The sequence below is a fragment of the Tiliqua scincoides genome, chromosome 4 (genome assembly GCF_035046505.1).
Source record: "Tiliqua scincoides isolate rTilSci1 chromosome 4, rTilSci1.hap2, whole genome shotgun sequence".
Lineage (NCBI taxonomy): Eukaryota > Metazoa > Chordata > Lepidosauria > Squamata > Scincidae > Tiliqua > Tiliqua scincoides.
In genome coordinates, this window is record NC_089824.1 from 67,258,908 (window position 1) to 67,279,288 (window position 20,381).

The following is a 20,381-nucleotide window of genomic DNA, read 5'->3' on the forward strand; positions in this document are numbered from 1 at the left end:
ATTGGATCTTGGGGCTCTCTGCATGCAAACTATACCATGGAGCTATTTCCTTTCCCACCAACTTCTACAAGTCTGTGAATTGTTCTCCAATAATGAGCTCATAGATTCCTCCCTGACTTTGCCATTCTTCTTTCCTGACTCTCCCTCCTAGCCTCCCTGTCATTCCCCATACCCAGTAGCAAGGCCATGACAGAAGCAGGGAAGGGACACCCCCTCCCTTCAGCAGCAGACCTCCCATTAGCTGAACGGGGCAACTGCCCTGGGCGCAGAACTTGAGCGATTCCAGGGCCATGCAGGAAGCCTTAATGAGGCTCCTGACGCAGTCAGAAACAGTGCTTCCGGTTTTCTGGAAGCACAGTTTAAGACTGCAGGGAATCTCCCATAGGTTCTGGAGTTGCGCGAGGCTCTGTGTCGGTCCAGGTGAGTGGGAGGGCGGCTTCATGGAGCTTTGTCCCAGGGCACCTGGAGGGGAGCTCCGCCACTGCCCCCCTTTCACACTACACTAGCAGACTCCAGAGCTGCACCCCAGAAGAAAACGGGTGGCTATGCTGCCTCACAAGGATCAAGGAGACTTTTTCCTCCCTGCTCTGGCAAGCAAAAGCACAATGGTCCTACTTCTTGAAAAGACTCCAGATCTCAAAACAGGGGATATGACAGGGAAGGGATGCATCATTCTCCTCAAATGGGCTGGAAAAAATTATCCAATTTTTTCCTGATTTGGGCAGAAAGAAATGGAATCACTTCTGGCTTACTCCAAGGCAAGCACTCGAGAGTTCACCCATCTCAAATATCATTTAAATATTCCACAAAAGCCCCAAATTGCCTCAGGCACGCCTGACAGAATTCTACAGCAAATCTCCCCGCAGAGCCAGCCAGCATTTCATTTAAAAGCCCTTGTTCTTCATCCAATGCTTATTTAGAACATAGGGAGTTATCTTAATGCCCAGTCTGTGCACAGGCCTTAGAACAATTTCTGCAGAGAACCGTTATCTACCAAACCAATCTGTGTGTTGTCTTGCAACGGCTTCATCCATTTAAATGCGTCAAACTTCATTTTATCAGCCTTATTAGATGTGCTCCTGACATCACAGACATTTTGGCACTGGAGTATTTGAACTGGTGAGCACAGTTGTTTCGGAGGGTGCCTTTTAACATTTTCAGTTTTATGGATGGATGGTCACTGTATATTATGGTTTCAAGCTTGATATTCATTCATTATTGGATTGGCACCAACTCCCCACAAGTGAAATGAAATCTCTTGAAAATGAGAATTCCCTTCAGGGCAGAGAAAAACTCAGAGAAACTGCAGGATATCCAGGTAATCTGCATTGCATTATTTCCCTGTAGGGTTTTTGTCATTATGGCAGGAAGGTTGTTGTTGTAGTAAGATACTCTAGAAAAACATTTTCCATTCCAGCCGGTGCAATGAACTTAGCGATCGTTTCCATGAAGATTTCTGCTATTTTGTTTTTGGGGTTTTAGTGTTCTTTTCATCAATCTTTGTTTTCTTTTATTATTCTATAAAATGAACCCTGTGAGGTTAAGATCCTATTTATTAACCATGGAGTTAAAAGGATTAATTTTGGACTCGCTGTGGCCAAGTTTTAAGGATGATTCTCATGCTATGATTTCAATTCTCACAAATCATTCCTGCGACTTCTACTGAGATTGTAGGAAGAACTTGGTTATGTGTGTGCAAAAAGGGCATAAATATACATTAGACTTCAAAACAGTTCAGTATGTTCCCATGTCTCTTGCATGAGTAGATATGTCTCTTGTTGTTTAGACGTGGAGTGTCCTGCAGTTACAGTGCAAAACCTGTTCTGTATCTGGGTGCGGATACACATAATCATTTTTTACAGTTCCCTTTTTTTTCCTGTAAGGATTGTATGTTTTAAATTGACGGAGTGACTTTTTCAATTCATGAATATAAAGTTCAATTTTATATAAAATTCAAATTCATAAAGTTCAATGACTTTTTCAATTCAATTTCAAATTATAAAGTTCACATATTTTCTTGAATGTTTGCACAGAACTGGCTCCTAACCGAAGGACAACTCTTTTCACAAACCACAATATCATGTATGGACATAAGGAGTAAACTACTGAGTTGGGGCAGATCCAGTGTTTGTGTTTGGGGGGGGGCATAAGCACTACCAACTCCAGAGCCCAGGACAACCACGTGGAGTAGACCTGGGCTCCTGATTTAATTTATGGCCTCTGTGGCCAAGGTTTGCTGGGTGGGTAGACCTGGGCTCCCGTCTGAACTTAGAACCCAGATCTACCAGCTGGGTAGACCTGGGCTCCCATTCCAGCCAATTTTGCTTGTGCCTTGCCCAATGGGTATTCCCCTAGTGCACGATTTTACTCCCCAGCCTGGCAGGCGCCCTTCCCTGCTGGCAGACTGTTGGGGGGGTCCACACACCCATGGCCCCCCCTTGGATCTGCCCCTGTATTGAGTACAAGCAGTCAAATTGAGTTATTTAGGGCTGACAGCATTCATCAGTGTGTGACTGCCATATTGCTTAACGTTTAACAGCCCAGTCCTAACGGGGCTGCCCATGCCACAGTACAGTGGCACCAAAACAATCACCACTATTTCCTGTAGGGGGAAAGAAGCCAACTGGAGGTCTCCTCGAGGTAAAGGAACATTAGTTCCCTTACATCATGTCAAACCCCAGCCTGTCCAATGGGGCTACTTGGGATCTGGACCAGTTCAAATGCTGGCGCAGAAACGGGTAGCTCCATGTAGGCCTTTCAGGTTCAGGACAGGGGTTAGGATCTGACGGAGGCCTCTTTCACTGTCCCCTCCCCCCCTTGGGCCTGAACCACCCTCTTCCCCACCTTCCTCCCACCCAGCTTTGCCCCCTTTCTACATTCCCCTGTTCAGAATGCCTCCCCACCGCTCAACAGGAACTTACTGACAACAGCTCCCAGGGCTCTTTTGACCAGTGTGGAGACCCAGCACCTGCTCCACCGGCCTCTCCCACCTCTCCCACCAGTGCCTCCCATCTTCTGGCCATCGTGATGTGCCTTACAGCATGTTTGTAACATGCACTTTTGTAACAGCCATCTTCCAGGCAGCTCACTGGAGAACAGCACTGGCCCAGGCTAGGATTGGGCCGTAAGTAATGTTACAGAACTTCATACTGAAAGAAGAGTTATGAGAAAATGTAATGACAACATGCAGGAAAGGGGAAATAAAGAACGTACCATTAGAGGTATCAGATCTAAATATACCCACAAACTTCAGAGACACTGCATGCTTTTGCACCAAACTAATGAACCTCCCTTCTGACTACACCCTTGTCCTTTGCAAAAACCAAGTTTCTCTAGGAATACGTTTCCATTTAGAAAGGTGCCCCAGACCAATTCTTCACTTTCAATGGTTAAAGCCTGTAGCATACCTGGAGTTTCATTTCCTTCTGAATCATACACCCACAAGTGGTGCCAAACTCAAGTCACACAGCAACGTCACAGCAGATGTCTGGGGTGTATTCAGTGTACCTTTTAGAATATTTATTTCTACCCCACCTTTCCTCCCCTGAAAGCAGATGCCCAAGGCAGCTTACAATTTATAGAGTTAAAAATAAATAAAAATACAATATGCAATAGAAAATACAAAACTATAATAGAAAAAAAGGAATACAATGGGGGAGGAAATGCTCCACTTCCAGTTTAGCGGAGGTGGGGTGTGATCGCTCCACTTTCACTTCTAAAGCATTGGGGAGCCCTGCAGAGCTCCCTGCACCCCAGGAGGCTGCAGGAGGCTCTGGTAAGTAGTGGAGCACTTTTGAAGCATTGGGGAGCCCTGCAGATAGTCGCGCAGGGCTCCCCGCACTCCCAGGAGGCTGCAGGAGGCTCTGGTAAGTACAGCCAAGCCCCTGCAGCACTTTGAGTGGTGTGATCTTGGGGATCGCGTTGCTGCCTCCTCCCTGCCTCCGGGCTGCCCCCACCCCTTAAGGGAAAAGAGTCCAGGTCCCTCAGGCTGGGACATCGTGGCACCCTAGTTTGAAAAGCCCTGATTTAAGGAATCAGAAATGAGTTGCTGTTTGTTGGTATAGCTTTTCCATTATGCTAGCTCCAGACATCCTCTTAACATAAGAAGAGCCCCACTGGATCAGGCCATAGGCTCATCTAGTCCATCTTCCTGTATCTCACAGCGGCCCACCAACTGCCCCAGGGAGCGTACCAGATAACAAGAGACCTCATCCTGGTGCCCTCTTCTAGTAGGTTGGTTCATGCTCCCTTAGCCCAGCTAACCCCTTTCTAGCCCCAAGGCTTTAACTGATTTGCAGTGGCAATCCCAGGAAAATGAGCACTTGAGGAACACAGAGAGAGAGAGATTCACTCTAAGTATGTTATAAATGCCTTTGTTTTAAGTTATCCCAGGGATTCAGCAAAAGGAAGCAACAGGAAAGTCAAAGTACTTATTGATGGAGGTCACACTACCCCTTGCCCTTCCTGGTGCCATTAACACTGATTAGCCTCCATAGACTTCACCAGTTAATTGCCACAGTGTCTCTCAGCCTATGAGCTTCTGGCCAGTTGAGAGGTCCTGGTGCTAAATTCCAGAAAGATGGAGCTGCAGTACTGCTGCCTGTTGTGGTAGCACTCGCAAAATGGCCCCCAACAGAGCACTGCATGCTCCATTGGCAGCCATTTTACAACAGCTGAAGTGTCTTCCATTGTTGTAAGAGGCTCTGTGTGACAGAGCAATCCTGCATAGAACTGGGTTTAAATCTCCCAAGTTTATGAAAAAAAAGAGCTTAATATTTGATGGGGGAGCTAGAAAACTCCAGCATGATGGTGAGGGCATGTGCACATCACTCTGCCTCTTTGCAAAAATGTGTTCTCGGATGGTCATCCAAAAAGCAAAATATTTCCCATACAGCTGAAAACAAACATATTCCCCATAATTTCAAGCTATTTGCTCAAACAACTACACCAGTGGCTCGTTCTGCCACAGGGCATACTTCCGCATTTATAGAACTCCTCTTATATAATGAGAACATAACTATTTAAAAATCTGATTTAAAAATTCAGATTAAACCTCAGCTTGGGATCTAAGTTGATCAGTTGATTAATTTTTGTATCAGGTGATATCTTTAAGGTGACTTACAACTAGGGAGCTTTCTGGCAAACCGTCCTCCAAATTAAGCTCACACTCTTTGTCCCAGAAAAATAGGCAACTGTAAAATTGTGTGTGTGTGTGTGTGTGTTTCTTCAAATTCTTCAATAATTGTCATACAAGACACAACAGTCTCATCTTTGTCACCCTTCTTTGGAGAAGTCGTATTCCCAGTTCCCTCCTGGAAATCCATTTTGGAATTCAGGAGCATTTTATTCACTGGCTTTCTTTATGTACAAGAAACAGCCATTGAGAAGTCTAGCACAGCACTGGCCACAGTGACTGGAAACATGTCAAAACAAGGTCGGCATGCTACTAGTTCTCTGCCATGCTATTTCGGTAATGCATGAGACACATGTCAAAACAGCTTCACGTTTGTTTAGTATTATCTTCATCGTAGCTCTAAGTTGGCACCAGGGAGTGATGTTTGCAAACCTTCCTATCCCTCCAAAGCAAGGGGGGGCCATGTTGCATACGAGTATTTGGTTGGCGTATTTGGTTGGCGAGTGGTTGCCTGCATATGAGCCATCAGTTATATTATGTCATAAAGAACAGGGCAAGAGAGTGTGCATGAGAAAAATTCCAGGCAGTGTCCTGCTGTGTGATTACCACTAAGTGCCAGTTCACAGGAAAAGGGGGAAATAAACAAGTCCATCAAGTCTTAAGCTACTACTGAATGTAGCAAATCCAGATTATTATTTTTTTACCCTTCTACCTTCTTGTCATCCTTCCTCAATCTCCTTTTTTATGAGTGCGGAGTAATTCTCTTGATTTGTCTTGATTTCAGCAGCCTCCAAGCCTTTGGCAAGCGCGAAGCATTAGCATGTGCGGCAGGCAGGAGTGAGGAAGAGGCTGGAATTACATTACTTCCCCCAAAGCGAGTTGTGCTGTGAACTTTCCCAATGTGTCCATTATTGTCCAGAAGCTTTTATAAGCATCATTACCCAGGGCCTTTTTAAAACTGTCTAATGCAAGGTTAAATCCAGCCTCGCTGCCGCATTCAATCTCATTTAAGCAGCCTTATTGTTATTACACATGCCTCACTGTTCTAGTGGCCCCATTTGTCCAACTGCAATTAAAGCTGAACTGCTGTTTCCTTTGCAGATGTGACAGTAGCTACGCTTACGACGACCCAGAAGCTTGTTTTGAACTTAATACGTACAGTATTCTTCCGTATATCTTGACATGTCACATCGGACATAATTAGCCTATAGAAATGAAGCACCCAGGACTCAACCCCGGCATTTTGTGTGCCCCCAAGTAAGAGGTCATGCCTACCACACACATTCTCCCTCAATTACATTCTGTCTTCCTTTGTCATGTGTGCGTCTCCGCTACATTCACCACCACTCATTTGCACCACCAAGTGCAATATAGACAGGCAATATATCCCTGGTACCTGTGGATCCGATACCCACAGTTTCATTTAACTGCGAATCTGAGGATACTGGGAGGGGATGCCTTTTAAGAAGCCAAGTAAAGTTCAGAAAAAAAGGCAGAAATGCTTTTCTTACAGTTTCTTACAACAAAAACTGCTGCGTTTTCATGGCTGCAGGCAACCTTCCAAGCTGCCTGCAGCCTCTTCCTGCTCACTCTGAGGCTGCTGTCTTCCCTCAACGTCACCCCAGAATGCAGCACGACTAAGAAGAAAATGTAGGGTGCCCCCCCCATGCATCCCTGGTATCTACAGGGAAAGTCCAGAACTGAACCCCACATATACTGGAGCATGCCATATAGCCAAACAAGTCTGCGATGGGGTGAACTCAGAAAGGGAAGGGTAATGTATCACCCCCATTGTGAGCCAGACCCCAACCTTCTTCAGATGTTATGAAATTGTGGAGAGTCAAGAGTTTCACAACATGAGGAACATACAAGCTGTCTCTACGCCATAGATCCACTTGCATAGACAAGTGCTATATCCACTGTATTCAGACAAGATCCTGCCTGTAACAAGGAACACTGACACCCTTTTCAGATGTTTTCTCGTGCCTGTAGCATGGAACACTGACACGCTTTTTCAGATTTTTCCTCTCCCATACGTGAAAGGCTCTGCAGGGATTAGCTGTATTAACCCAATGGCATATCCCTCCCAATGGCGCATTGGATAGCCCCAGCCCCACCTCATTCAGCATTTGTTTGCAGAGGCAAAATCTGAATGCAGGAAGATTTTGTCCCCAGGGCAGCATGTAGAGCATGTACCCAGGAAGAGAGAAAACCTGAACAGGTCTAATCACAAGGGATCTCTTGGTGGGCACAGCATTTGGGCAGATTACTACTGCAAGGATAGCAGGTTAGGGGTGGGGCTAAGGAGTATGTCATTGGCACAGGTGCTGTTTGCTGTCATGCTCCTGAATGCTTTAACTGTGGACAGTGTCCTTGGGCTCAGAATGTATGAAGAAGGTTCCAGATCTCTCTAAGTTTGGGTCTGGCTCTTTGGTAGACTCAAAGGTTCCTGACAAGATCTACCAGTGATCCAGCTCAGTGTTTTTAGTTCTATAATTGAGCTGTTCTCTGCCAGCTCCAACAAAGGAGGCTAAGAACTGACCCTTACATTACAGATCGGTCCTCGGCATCCATGGGGGTTCCATTCCTGGAACCCCTGTGGATATGAAATTCACTTTTAAAAATGCCCCACTAAATTTCAGTTTAAAACTGGTTTTCTTATCATTGTGGTGTGGTAAGACAGGCAGTCTCGGGGTTAGAACAGCTTTTTTTGGGTTGAGCCAAGGCAAGAGACCCTTGGCCCTGCAGCGTGAAAGTATTGGCAACCTTCAGTCTCGAAAGACTATGGTATCACGCTCTGAAAGGTGGTTCTGGCACAGCGTCTAGTGTGGCTGAAAAGGCCAATCCGGGAGTGACAATCCCTTCCACACCGGGAGCAAGTGCAGTCTGTCCCTGGTCTGTCTCCCTGGCTACGGGCCTTCCTTCTTTGCCTCTTTGCCTCAGACTGTTGGCAAAGTGTCTCTTCAAACTGGGAAAGGCCATGCTGCACAGCCTGCCTCCAAGCGGGCCGCTCAGAGGCCAGGGTTTCCCACTTGTTGAGGTCCATCCCTAAGGCCTTCAGATCCCTCTTGCAGATGTCCTTGTATCGCAGCTGTGGTCTACCTGTAGGGCGCTTTCCTTGCACGAGTTCTCCATAGAGGAGATCCTTTGGGATCCGGCCATCATCCATTCTCACGACATGACCAAGCCAACGCAGGCGTCTCTGTTTCAGCAGTGAATACATGCTAGGGATTCCAGCACGTTCCAGGACTGTGTTGTTTGGAACTTTGTCCTGCCAGGTGATGCCGAGGATGCGTCGGAGGCAGCGCATGTGGAAAGTGCTCAGTTTCCTCTCCTGTTGTGAGCGAAGAGTCCATGACTCGCTGCAGTACAGAAGTGTACTCAGGACACAAGCTCTGTAGACCTGGATCTTGGTATGTTCCGTCAGCTTCTTGTTGGACCAGACTCTCTTTGTGAGTCTGGAAAACGTGGTAGCTGCTTTACCGATGCGCTTGTTTAGCTCGGTATCGAGAGAAAGAGTGTCGGAGATCGTTGAGCCAAGGTACACAAAGTCATGGACAACCTCCAGTTCATGCTCAGAGATTGTAATGCAGGGAGGTGAGTCCACATCCTGAACCATGACCTGTGTTTTCTTCAGGCTGATTGTCAGTCCAAAATCTTGGCAGGCCTTGCTAAAACGATCCATGAGCTCCTGGAGATCTTTGGCAGAGTGGGTAGTGACAGCTGTATCGTCGGCAAAGAGGAAGTCACGCAGACATTTCAGCTGGACTTTGGATTTTGCTCTCAACCTGGAGAGGTTGAAGAGCTTTCCGTCTGATCTGGTCCGGAGATAGATTCCTTCTGTTGCAGTTCCAAAGGCCTGCTTCAGCAGGACAGCGAAGAAAATCCCAAACAAGGTTGGTGCAAGAACACAGCCCTGCTTCACTCCGCTTCGGATGTCAAAAGGGTCTGATGTGGAGCCTTCGAAGACAACAGTGCCCTTCATGTCCTTGTGGAAAGATCTGATGATGCTGAGGAGCCTGGGTGGACATCCAATCTTGGGGAGAATCTTGAAGAGGCCGTCTCTGCTGACCAGGTCGAAAGCCTTTGTGAGATCTATGAAGGCTATAAAGAGTGGCTGTCGTTGTTCCCTGCATTTCTCCTGCAGTTGTCTAAGGGAGAATACCATATCAGTGGTGGACCTGTTGGCTCGGAATCCACACTGTGATTCTGGATAGACGCTCTCTGCAAGTACCTGGAGCCTCTTTAGTACAACTCGGGCAAACAGCTTTCCTACAACGCTAAGGAGAGAAATGCCGCGGTAGTTGTTGCAGTCACCCCTGTCACCTTTGTTCTTGTACAGCGTGATGATGTTTGCATCCCTCATGTCTTGAGGTACTCCACCTTCTCTCCAGCAGAGACAGAGGATTTCATGCAGCTCAGTGACGATGATCTCTTTGCAGCATTTTAGGACTTCAGCAGGGATGCTGTCTTTTCCAGGTGCCTTGCCAAAGGCAAGGGAGTCCAGGGCCACGTGAAGTTCTTCTAGGGTTGGTTCACTGTCAAGCTCTTCCAGCACAGGCAGGCACTCAATGTTGTTCAGTGCTTCTTCGGTGACTACATTTTCTCTGGAATATAGCTCAGAGTAGTGCTGCACCCAGCGTTCCATCTGCTGCGCCCGATCCTGGATGACTTCGCCTGTGGCAGACTTCAGAGGGGCAATTTTCTTCTGTGTTGGACCTAGGGCCTGCTTGATACCATCATACATCCCCTTGATGTTGCCCGTGTCAGCTGCTATCTGTATCTCGGAACAGAGCTGGAGCCAGTAGTCGTTAGCACATCTCCTGGCAGTCTGTTGGACTTTGCTGCGAGCAGTTCGGAGGACCTGCAGGTTGCGCTCACTGGGACAGGCCTTGTATGCTGCTTGAGCTCTCCTCTTTTCCTCAATGACTGGTGTCAACTCCTCAGAGTGGGCTTCAAACCAGTCTGCCGCCTTGTTGGTCTTCTTGCCGAATATGGACAAGGCGGTGTTGTAAACAGTATTCTTGAAATGTTCCCATCTGTTGGATGCGTTTGCGTTGGCCAGGCCTGGAAGAGATTCCTCAAGCGCTTGTGCAAATTCCTCCACTTTTCTCTGATCCCGGGTCTTGCTGGTATCAATGTGAGGTCTTCCTTCCTTTTTCGTGTGATACAGTCGCTTTGTTTGCAGTTTCACTCTGCTGCACACCAGGGAGTGGTCAGTGTCGCAGGCAGCACCATGATAACTGCGTGTGATCTTGATGCTGGGAAGGCTGGAGCGTCTGGTGAGGATCAGGTCGAGCTGGTGCCAGTGCTTTGATCTTGGATGTCTCCAAGAGACTCTATGTTGGGGCTTTGTGTTGAAGAACGTGTTGCTGACACAGAGACCGTGATGACAGCAAAACTCTAGCAGGCGTTGGCCATTTTCGTTCATCCTCCCAGTGCCAAACTGACCTAAGCAAGTGGGCCATGAACTGTTATCAGCACCAACTCTAGCATTGAAATCGCCGAGGATGAACAATGGCTTTTTTACAGGGATTTTCTTGACAGTGGTGGCCAGGTCATCATAGAATTTGTCTTTGGCTTCTGCTGGAGACGACAGAGTCGGTGCATAAGCACTGATGAGAGTGACAGGTCCTGCTGATGACTGGAGCTGCAGGGACAAAATTCTTTCACTTCCCACAGTAGGTGGGATGATGGATTTCAGCAGGGTATTTCTGACCGCAAAGCCAACGCCATGTTCCCTGGTTTCGTTTGGTGGTTTTCCCTGCCAGAAAAATGAGAAATTTCTCTCCTTGACAGATCCGGAATCTGGCAGCGTAGTCTCTTGAAGGGCGACGATGTCCATCTGCAGTCTGCTCAGCTCCATGTCGATAACAGCTGTTTTGCGTGCGTCGTCTATTTCTTGGAGGTCATCAGAGAAGCCAGGTGTCATTGTCCTAACGTTCCAGGTGCCCAGCTTTAGGGCAGGAGTTTTCTGTTTTCTGTTGCATGGTGCAGAGTTGTCGATCCGCTTGTCGGTTTTCACCCTAAACCCCACGCACCCCATGAGGTTAACGGACCGTGGCGAGGCAACACCTTACTGGCTGGGGACTGCCCAGCTTAAGGCGGGCGGTAGCTGCCCAATGAGATGCAATGATCTCTCCCACCGTCGGAAGCAGCCCCTGGCGTCATGCTCTACGCCAATCGAGCAAAGACTTATAACCAATAAACTGCTGCTTCCCGTGTTGTTCCGACGCCGTATGGCGAAGTTGTATACCTTCATGCTTCTGTGTTGCATTCTGAAGCAGTCAAGGGCAAAGGAAGGAGTCGCTTGCTACAATGTGACCTGGAAATAGCTGTTCTAATCCCCTGAGACTACCTGTCTGCTATGCTACAACAGTAAGAAAAGTGGTTTTAAACCACAATTTAAAGGGACACTTTTTTTTTAGGTACAGTGAGGCCCTCTACCCACAGATTTGGAAACCTCATTGAGTCAAATCCACAGGTTCTGAATCTGCAGGTAAGGAGGACCCACTGTATATATACTTTAGGGCTGCTGAACTCCTCCCAATTTCAATTAGCCCTTTAGGAGAAAAATTCAAACCAAACTGCCCTTCCTGCCTTTTTTCAAACTAAGGGTTTTGAAGGAAAACTCCTAGCTGGATTTCTGACCATTCTTTAATCTTGCCCATGACCCATTATGGGGTTCATGTTCCCAGAACTGACAAAATCAGTTATCATACACACAAGGGAGTTGCAGTTTTGGAAGCCCTTTACTGCAACAGACCACAAGCAAAGTTACACAGTGACCTTTTTAGGAAAAAGGAGGACCTCTGGCTGATGAACAGAAGAACCAAGTTAAATGGCAGTTCATCAGGTCAGAGAAACAAGCTGTAACTAACAAGATAGATTACAACTCCACCTACTGTTGGAGTAAACCATTTACCCCCTTAGTACAGACTGATCGAGCTGTGCTCACAAATTGTCACCTTTTCAGTTCAGTTGGCAACCAGCACCCTGCCACCAATATCCCCCCCCCCTTCCCTTTTGCATGCCAAGCTTGCAGAGATGGTTATGGAACTTGTAGAAAGTGCGGGAGGTGTTCAGAAAAAAAGACGGGGTGTTGCAACCCAGAGGTTTTTGCTGTAAATAGAGTATACACACCTGATACCTTTTGACCAAAGTTTGCCCAGGATGGAAGCGTCTTAATGTTAAACGATACCATCACCCCTGAAGACGGGCTTGTTGCTTCAATCACATCAGGTGTGCACAGATTCTATTTTACATTAAAAACTTTTGCTGCATTTTGGGGAACTACTCCTTTTCCTGGTTTATATTGGCACTTCTCTTCTATGGCTGCAATCCTAACCTCACTTCCCTGGGAGCAAGTTCCATTGAACACAATAGGACTTCTGAGTAAACCTGGTTAGGATTGTGCCCTGTGTTGCATAATGCAACTTAAGGTAAGCATGGATTAATGGCATTTTTTAAGCAATTAAATCAATCAGAAAAAAATAAGAAAGTTATCTAAGACTAAAACTACTTATCCAGAAAGATTCAATAAGACACAGCATAACTGATGGAAGAAGGTCCCACGGAGAGTCTGAACCAACAGCATCCCCCTCCTGCAAATGGCTGGTGGCCAAGCACAAACTGGACTGGGGCTCATCCTTTTTATATCTCCCCTAGCCGATAATAAAATAGATGATGCACTGTTAAATCGTGCTCTTTAGCATGGGTGCAGTCAAGGCTCTCTGGTAAAAAACGGGACCATCACACCTCTCACTCCCTTATCTGATCAAGCATAGCTGTGGCAGCAAAAGTTAAATCTCTCTTCTCTGAGTCACACTCCTGGCAACAAATGAAAAATGTCCAAGAGAAAGAAGACAGACCAAAGTGTGAGGAACCATTACAACTTCTACTGCCTTTAATGATGGGGCCGTTCCCCTCTTCACTAACAGCCCTCAGGTTTCTCCCCTCACATGCTTCTCACCTCACAGGGGTCCCCTTTGAAAGGCAGGTTAGCATTTGGTGAAAGTTCCTGGAAATACCATTTCAAAGCCAGACCCTGAGGCATTTGATCTTAGCCTCATTCTCTTGACAAGAGGAATTCTGTTTCCCTCAATCTGCCGCTGCTAACATGAGCCTAATTTCAAGCTACGTAGGATAAAACCAGTGATGTGCGGCAAGGTCCATGGCTGGGGAAGCACTTGCTGCACCAATGCAAGGCATTCTGGAATGCTACCCTGAAGCCACAAGGCATTCTGGAGCACTACCTGGTTGTAATCAGAGGGGAAGCTGAGCTTGTTGATGCCACACATCCTGTCTCCCTCTATAGTAACAGGTATGTGCAGATGCAAGGTATTCTGGAGTGCTACCCTGAAGCCACCAGGCATTCTGGGGCATTACCTGGCTGCAATCAGAGGGAAAGTTGAGGTTGTTGCTGCCACACCTCCAGTCTCCCTGTCTAGTAACAGGCATTGTGCCTATTACTATGCAGGGAGAGACAAGAAGAGTGGCAGCTTCAAGCTCAGTCTCCCCTGATTGTACAATCCCACAGAAACTGGGTGGAGTACAGGTAATAAGCATGGGCCCTGAGGCTATTTTCCTGGGACTAAGACAGGTGAGGCTCTGCCTCCCCTGGCCACATATCCCTGCATAAAGCTATGTTCTTTATCAAGTTGCTCAGCGAGATTTTCCTAGAAAATTACCAGGAGGAATCCATAAACTGAAAATTATCTGTAAAATTCTGAGGGTCTTTCCTACGTGTAGGGGCACTCACATTCTACCAGTTGAAAAGCTAAACAAAATACTAACAGAATCCTTGTTTCAGGCTAATCAGTTCAGACAGCCCAACTAAATGGGAATGCCCAGTCACCCTGCAGTTACATGATTCATTTACCAGGCAATTGCTATGACCACTTTCCCCTCATTAACTTTTCTTTCTCTGCCTGATGGTCCAGTGCGCTGCCAACTGATGAAAGAGCACTGGATTGAAAATCAAAGTCTCAACCATTTGTAACAAAGGAACATGTTGAAAAGAGACCTTGCAGGTGCTGTGAATATGTGAATTTGTAAAAGAAGTGCAGAAGAAATGGTTTCAATATAACACTTCCACACAGACCTTACCCATTCTCCCTTCCGTTCAGAGAAACTGACAAAGTTCAGAATCCATTTCATATCTTTCGCAGAAATCCATGACTAGCAAAAAGGAGATTTTGCAGAATTGCCAAAAGTTCTTTACAATGGTGATTACAAAAGTCAACATTTCATAGTGGGGGGGAAGACTGCCCATAATAAATATGAACATTTTTCAAGAGTTTAGGTGAGCCCCAACTACAGACACACATATATCAAGATCTAGTCCTGAAAATCAAGACAGGAAACAAAAAGAAAGGGGAGTAGATGACATGAGGGGTCACATCAGATTGGGCTGAGGGTTCACATCCATGGGAGGGTACATCTGGGCAGGCTGACCCCTGTACTCTTAGTCCCAATTGTACCAGTAGCACCCAATGCACCACTGGGGGCAGAGGGGCACACCATGTGGGGCTTGCCCCTGCAACAACTTGCTGCTGGCACTACAAAGATTTATTAACAGATGTTTCATTGGATTCTTAGCATCCATGATCTTCCTCAAGAGAACTGGCTAATCATCTAGTCTAGAAGAGTTGAAACCAGTATCTAGTCTAGTTCAGCCTAGCAAAGATTCTACCTAGATGAGTCACATCTAGAAAAAAAATTGTTGTAGTTAGTTAGCATTGACCGAGACTGAATTATGCTGAGTTTTGGTTCATTTTAATTCTATCATTTAAGTTGCAATCCTATACACACTTTCCTGGGAGCAAACCCCATTGAACACAATGAGACTTACTTCTGTTCTGCTGTGGTTTTATGAATATTACAGCCCTAGTTAGGATTATGTTAGGATCAGGCTGTAATATTCTTGGGGTGGGTCATTAGTTGTTCTCAGAATGACTTCTGTTGCTCCTTTTTATTTTCTTTTTGCTTTAGTCCTGAACTGATCTGAAATTATGAAACACAGACAACATAGCAGCAGCTTGTGTTCCACTGGGAATAGCTGAACAAATTGAAAATATCCTTGAAAATTACCTTGGCTGCTATGATAGACACTCTGCAAAGAGTTGCCCGTCAAGGCGATAACCTTACAGCACAAAGATCTGAGACAATGGACTTGTCACAATTCCTGCTTGATACAGATGACTTACAAAGCTGCCAAATCAGCTCAAATAAATATCGGCTGGATCCCAAAATGACAGTCTATTTATTTCCTTCCTTTAAAGGTCCAAATGAAGACAGCAAGTCAAATTTTGATCTTGCTGTATCTTTTCTGAGCAGGTTAGAAGTACAAACCGGAGACATTCAGATTCCTAACTTGTGATGCTTAGCATGTGAATCAGCCTATTTTATTTGCTAAGGAAACACAAAAGAAGCAGGCACTTGTAGGGTTAAATGATTGGGGTGGGGCCAACACTGTGATGCAACCCCTTGCATCACTATGCCTCGTGTCACCACGACACCCCCTGCGCCGCACCACCACACACTCCCAGCATCCAGAATGGCTCCATTTTGGAGTCAAAAGGCCACAGTGGAGGGTGGGACAGCTCAACTTTCCTCTGCTTTTGCTGGATTTTTTTTTTAATCTGTTGTCATCTATGCTGCCACCACTCCATCCATAAGTCACACCTCCTCAACTAGTGCCTGGAGTGCCCGCCCCTTTCATGCCACCCAAGATATGCCTCTGGATTAATGACTGGGACTGGTCAGCCAGAGGAGTCTCATACACTGAGAAAATATCAGGAACATACAGGATGGTGAATATGGAAATCTGTTTTTCTTCACTGGCCCTCACAGTGGAAGACGACGACAACTGTCTCAGAGGGCACCACCATGGTCCAGTAACAGCACTAACTGTGCTGAACCCCTTCAGCCTGCTGTTAAATGGTATTGGGTGAGCACTCACCTCATCATGGGTGCCTGCGGAGTAACTTCCTGGCTCTCTTCTGAGTCCTGACTCTCATTCAAACAGGTACATACTCAGAAAGTGCGCATTGGCCTTTCACTGGCCCTAGGTGGGCTCTTCTTTCGTACCACTGACCCAAACGTCTCTTTCTCTTCTCTTTTTTTCCACGGCCATGATTAAAGCCATCTCTGGTATGCGTTAGGATACTGGTGTATCAATGCTGGCCACAACACATCATTTACAGTCCAGCTTCCTTTATATCCCACTGGGCCATTTGGACCATGCAGCCAATGGAGAATCATGAATCGCCCTGTTCCTGGAAGTAGGATAAAAGCACGAAAGGTCAAGTAGTCAGTTTAGACATGGTTATCAACTTTAAGATTAGTGATGATCCCAAAGGCCTGCCAGTTCTAGGACAAGGGGAGAAACTTACTTAGGGCCCAATCCTATTCAGGGAGGAGGCATTCAGGGGCCGGGAAAAGTGGGCGGAGGGAGGGGAGGAGGTGTGGGAGGGGAGGGAGCAGGGTGGGTGGAGGGTAGGACCAGTGGAGCTCAGCTCCACCGAATCCTGAGCTCTGTGTCGGCCAAGCGGCCAACACAGAGCTCTTTGATTCTGCACCAGCCCAAGAGTTGCCACAGAATTCAGTAGCCCCATTGTGGGGCTACTTTCCTTACCAGGGGGAAGGGGATGAATGTCCCCTTCTCCCGAGGACCCACCACCGGCTGCCTGGTTGCACTGGATGCCACAGCAGCCGTTTTGGCGCTGCAGCTGCTCTGCGCTCCAAGGCAGCTCGGGATTGGGCTGCCCTCAAACAACAAAAAGGAAAGCAATGCAATTAGGATTTAATTTCATTGAATTGGTATTCAACATCCAGAGTTTTAAAGAAGTTAACATTTCCCCAAATTTCAGGTTTCCATCAAAATTGGTTTCAGGCTATTTTTGCATTGTAATGTGTGCCTCTGATATAGCAGCTCCTCCTATTCTCTGTTCAGATTTCTCCAGCTCATTCATCTTCTCCTTTTACACCAATTGCACCATGAGACTGCAGGCTATTTTATTTTGTTCATCTCCCAATGGCCTACTGCCAGAGCCGGTACTGCAGTAGTGGCCATTAGGTGCACTATACAGTGCTCATTACATGGTAACATTATGTCGAGATGTAGAAAGGAGACAGCATGGGGTTGGCCTTGTGTAATGGAAACACGATCTCTGTCAAAAACTGCTAGAATTTTGTGAAATTGAACAGAAGAGAATTGAAACAAAAAGGCCAGTGGTGGTTTCAATAACAAAAACAAAATAAATTATTACAAGATGTCTTGAACACATCCATAAAGGAAGTCTCCGGATTAAGGACAGTAACTGATATTACTTTTTCAACCTTTTTTCATCTGATGAACCTTTTTCAACTGATATTACAATTTTCAACCTTTTTCATCTCATGGTACACTGAGAAGACACTAAAATTGTCAAGGCATACCATTTGTTATTTGATAATTGATGAAGCACATCACCCTGCTGGCTAGGAACTCACATCCCCCAATGGCCCTACTAATATATGACCCCCAAACTCCTGTGGCACACCTGCAGTACATCCCTACCGCAGTACAGTGGTTAAAAATTGCTGGCTTGATTCATAAGCAGATAAGTAATAGAGCAGGTGTCCTCCTTATGCACAGGCTTGGCATCCACAGATTTCAGTTTCCACGGACAATGAGCTTGCAGCTGGAAGTCCTCAGGAGGCCTCCTGGATGCAACTTCTGTTTCACACTGGTGACATTTGGTCACATCCAGGAGGTTCTCTGAGGCCCTACAGCCATGGATTTCATTAATCTCATAATTCAATATTCACAGGGCATCCTGGAACACATCTCCCACAGATACTGAGGGCCCACTGGACATAAGAACAGCCCCACTGGATCAGGCCATAGGCCCATCTAGTCCAGCTTCCTGTATCTCACAACGGCCCACCAAATGCCCCAGGGAGCACACCAGATAACAAGAGACCTCATCCTGGTGCCCTCCCTTGCATCTGGCATTCTGACATAACCCACTGGAGTTCCTTCAAGCTGAAGGAACATGTAAAGGTGAGGTTGCCTTGTTCTTTCTTGATCTGACAGGGCACTCACAAGTCACAGTAAAGCTGAAGATCTTATTTATTTCAACATGATATCATGCCATTATGCTAAGAAGGCCATTTTAAAGTGTCCAGAATTGCTTTCACAAATCACAGAGCAGTGGTGCTGACTGCTGAAGACTCCAGGCAAATCCTAGAGGTTGGCAACCCAAGCAGGGTGCCCTCTCAATCCCCTTTCATTCACACACAGATTCTGCCTACAAACCACACACTTTTACTCCAGAAAAGGACAGCTTAAAGTCAAAGGAATGCTCTAATCTTTCCAAATAGCCCTCATAAAATATATTGGCATCCAAGGATGCACCACATTCCCATTAATACATCTTCACACATATTTTCTGTTAGGTTCCGTCTCAATTTCCCCCCCCCCCCACTTCCCAGCTGAAGACATCCCTAAATAGGTTTTGTGTGAAGAGTACCTTCAGTGTTTTGAGTTCCTTTCAAGTCAATCCCTACCCTTGACCATTTCAGTCTTGAGGCATGTTCACTCATATTAATCTTCTCACATATTCAATTTCAAGTTGGCTCCCCAAAGCTACACAGGGGTTGACTTAATGTTCAGAGGGAGTTTCTTTGCTGGTTTGGCCAACGCCTGGCTGATCTCTGAGCTGTCATTACAGCGCTCTGGATGTGAGGCTCAGTCAAGGGCAGACATCCAGCTCTTTCTGCAAAGGTCATTCTCTTGCAGGGATTGTGAAGTATTAAAGGGCTTAAGAGTAGGAAAAGATAATGACAAAATCCAGTGTTTCAACCCTCACAGTCACCCTCCACATCCTTGCAAATCTGAGTAATGAACTTTACATGTTCTCAAACTGACTTTTTCCTCTCTCTTTTTTTTTTTTAAAAGAAAGCACCATAAGCAACATTATGAAAACAAAATATTTTTCATCTAATTATATGGCAGGTGGTTTCTGCTGTCTCTTTAACAAAACAAAGCACGCATGGTCTGAAAAATCAAAACACAACAGCCAAACTCATAGAAATCTATAGTATTCTTTGCAAGCCAGAACAATTTTGTTGCCTGCTAACCCCCTTCCACCTCAAAACAACAACCCCTTTATCGTACATAGGACAGACTATTTATTATGGCTAGTTCACCGAAAGCAATTTTTTTGCCAATATTTCATTTACTTATACAAAGATCCTGATCTTCCCCTGAGATCTACAGCAGCTTTCAGTCTATATGACTAAAAACAATACATTAAAAAAAAATAACAAACATCAGCGGCAATTAAAACCCAAACTGTTACCCTGCACATGCCTGATCTCGTCTGATCTTGGAAGCTAAGCAGGGTCAGGCCTGGTGAGTACTTGGATGGGAGACCGTCTGGGAATACCAGGTGCTGTAGGCTTATACCATAGTCTTTTGAGACTGAAGGTTGCCAACCACGAAAGACCCAAAATAAATCAGAGGGAGATTCAAATCTATCTTTCCCCTTTTATTTCCCTTTACCCCTCTGTAAGTCTCCCATTCACCAGCGTTTCTCCTCAAACCTACACCAGCTCTTCAGATGACAGAAGCCTGAGGAGAAGAAAGAGGCAGAGAGCCTCTGAACAGTGGGGATAGGATCTGGTGTGCGCCACTGCTGTCGGATCCACCCACTCCCACTGCCTCCCAGCCCTCTGTTCTTCCTGCATCCCCACCCAGAAAGAGAGGGATATACTGCCATATTTCATGAAACAGGGAGTTTCACTGAGCAGGGACTACCACTGAGAATGCCCTCTTGTAGCTTCCTGTGAGCTACACTTCTGTGGGTGGCAAAACCTGCAGGAGGGTCTCCCTAAAAGATACTACAGAATGGAAAGACTCAAGTGTATGAAGGTGATCCTTGAGCTACTTTGGTCCTTAGCCTTGTAGGGCTTCAAAGGTAATACCCAGCAAATTGAACCATGCCCAGAAACAGACCGGTAGCCCATCAACACCCAAGTGGTTGCATTTTGCACCCTTTGAATTTCCTAGAGGGTTTTCATGGACACCCATACATCATCATCATCATCATCATCATCATCATCATAATACAGGTATTTATATACCGCCTTTCTTGGTCTTTATTCAAGACTTTATTCAAGGCGGTTTACATAGGCAGGCTTATTTAAATCCCCATAGGGATTTTTACAATTGAAAGAAGGTTCTATCTTTCAAGAACCA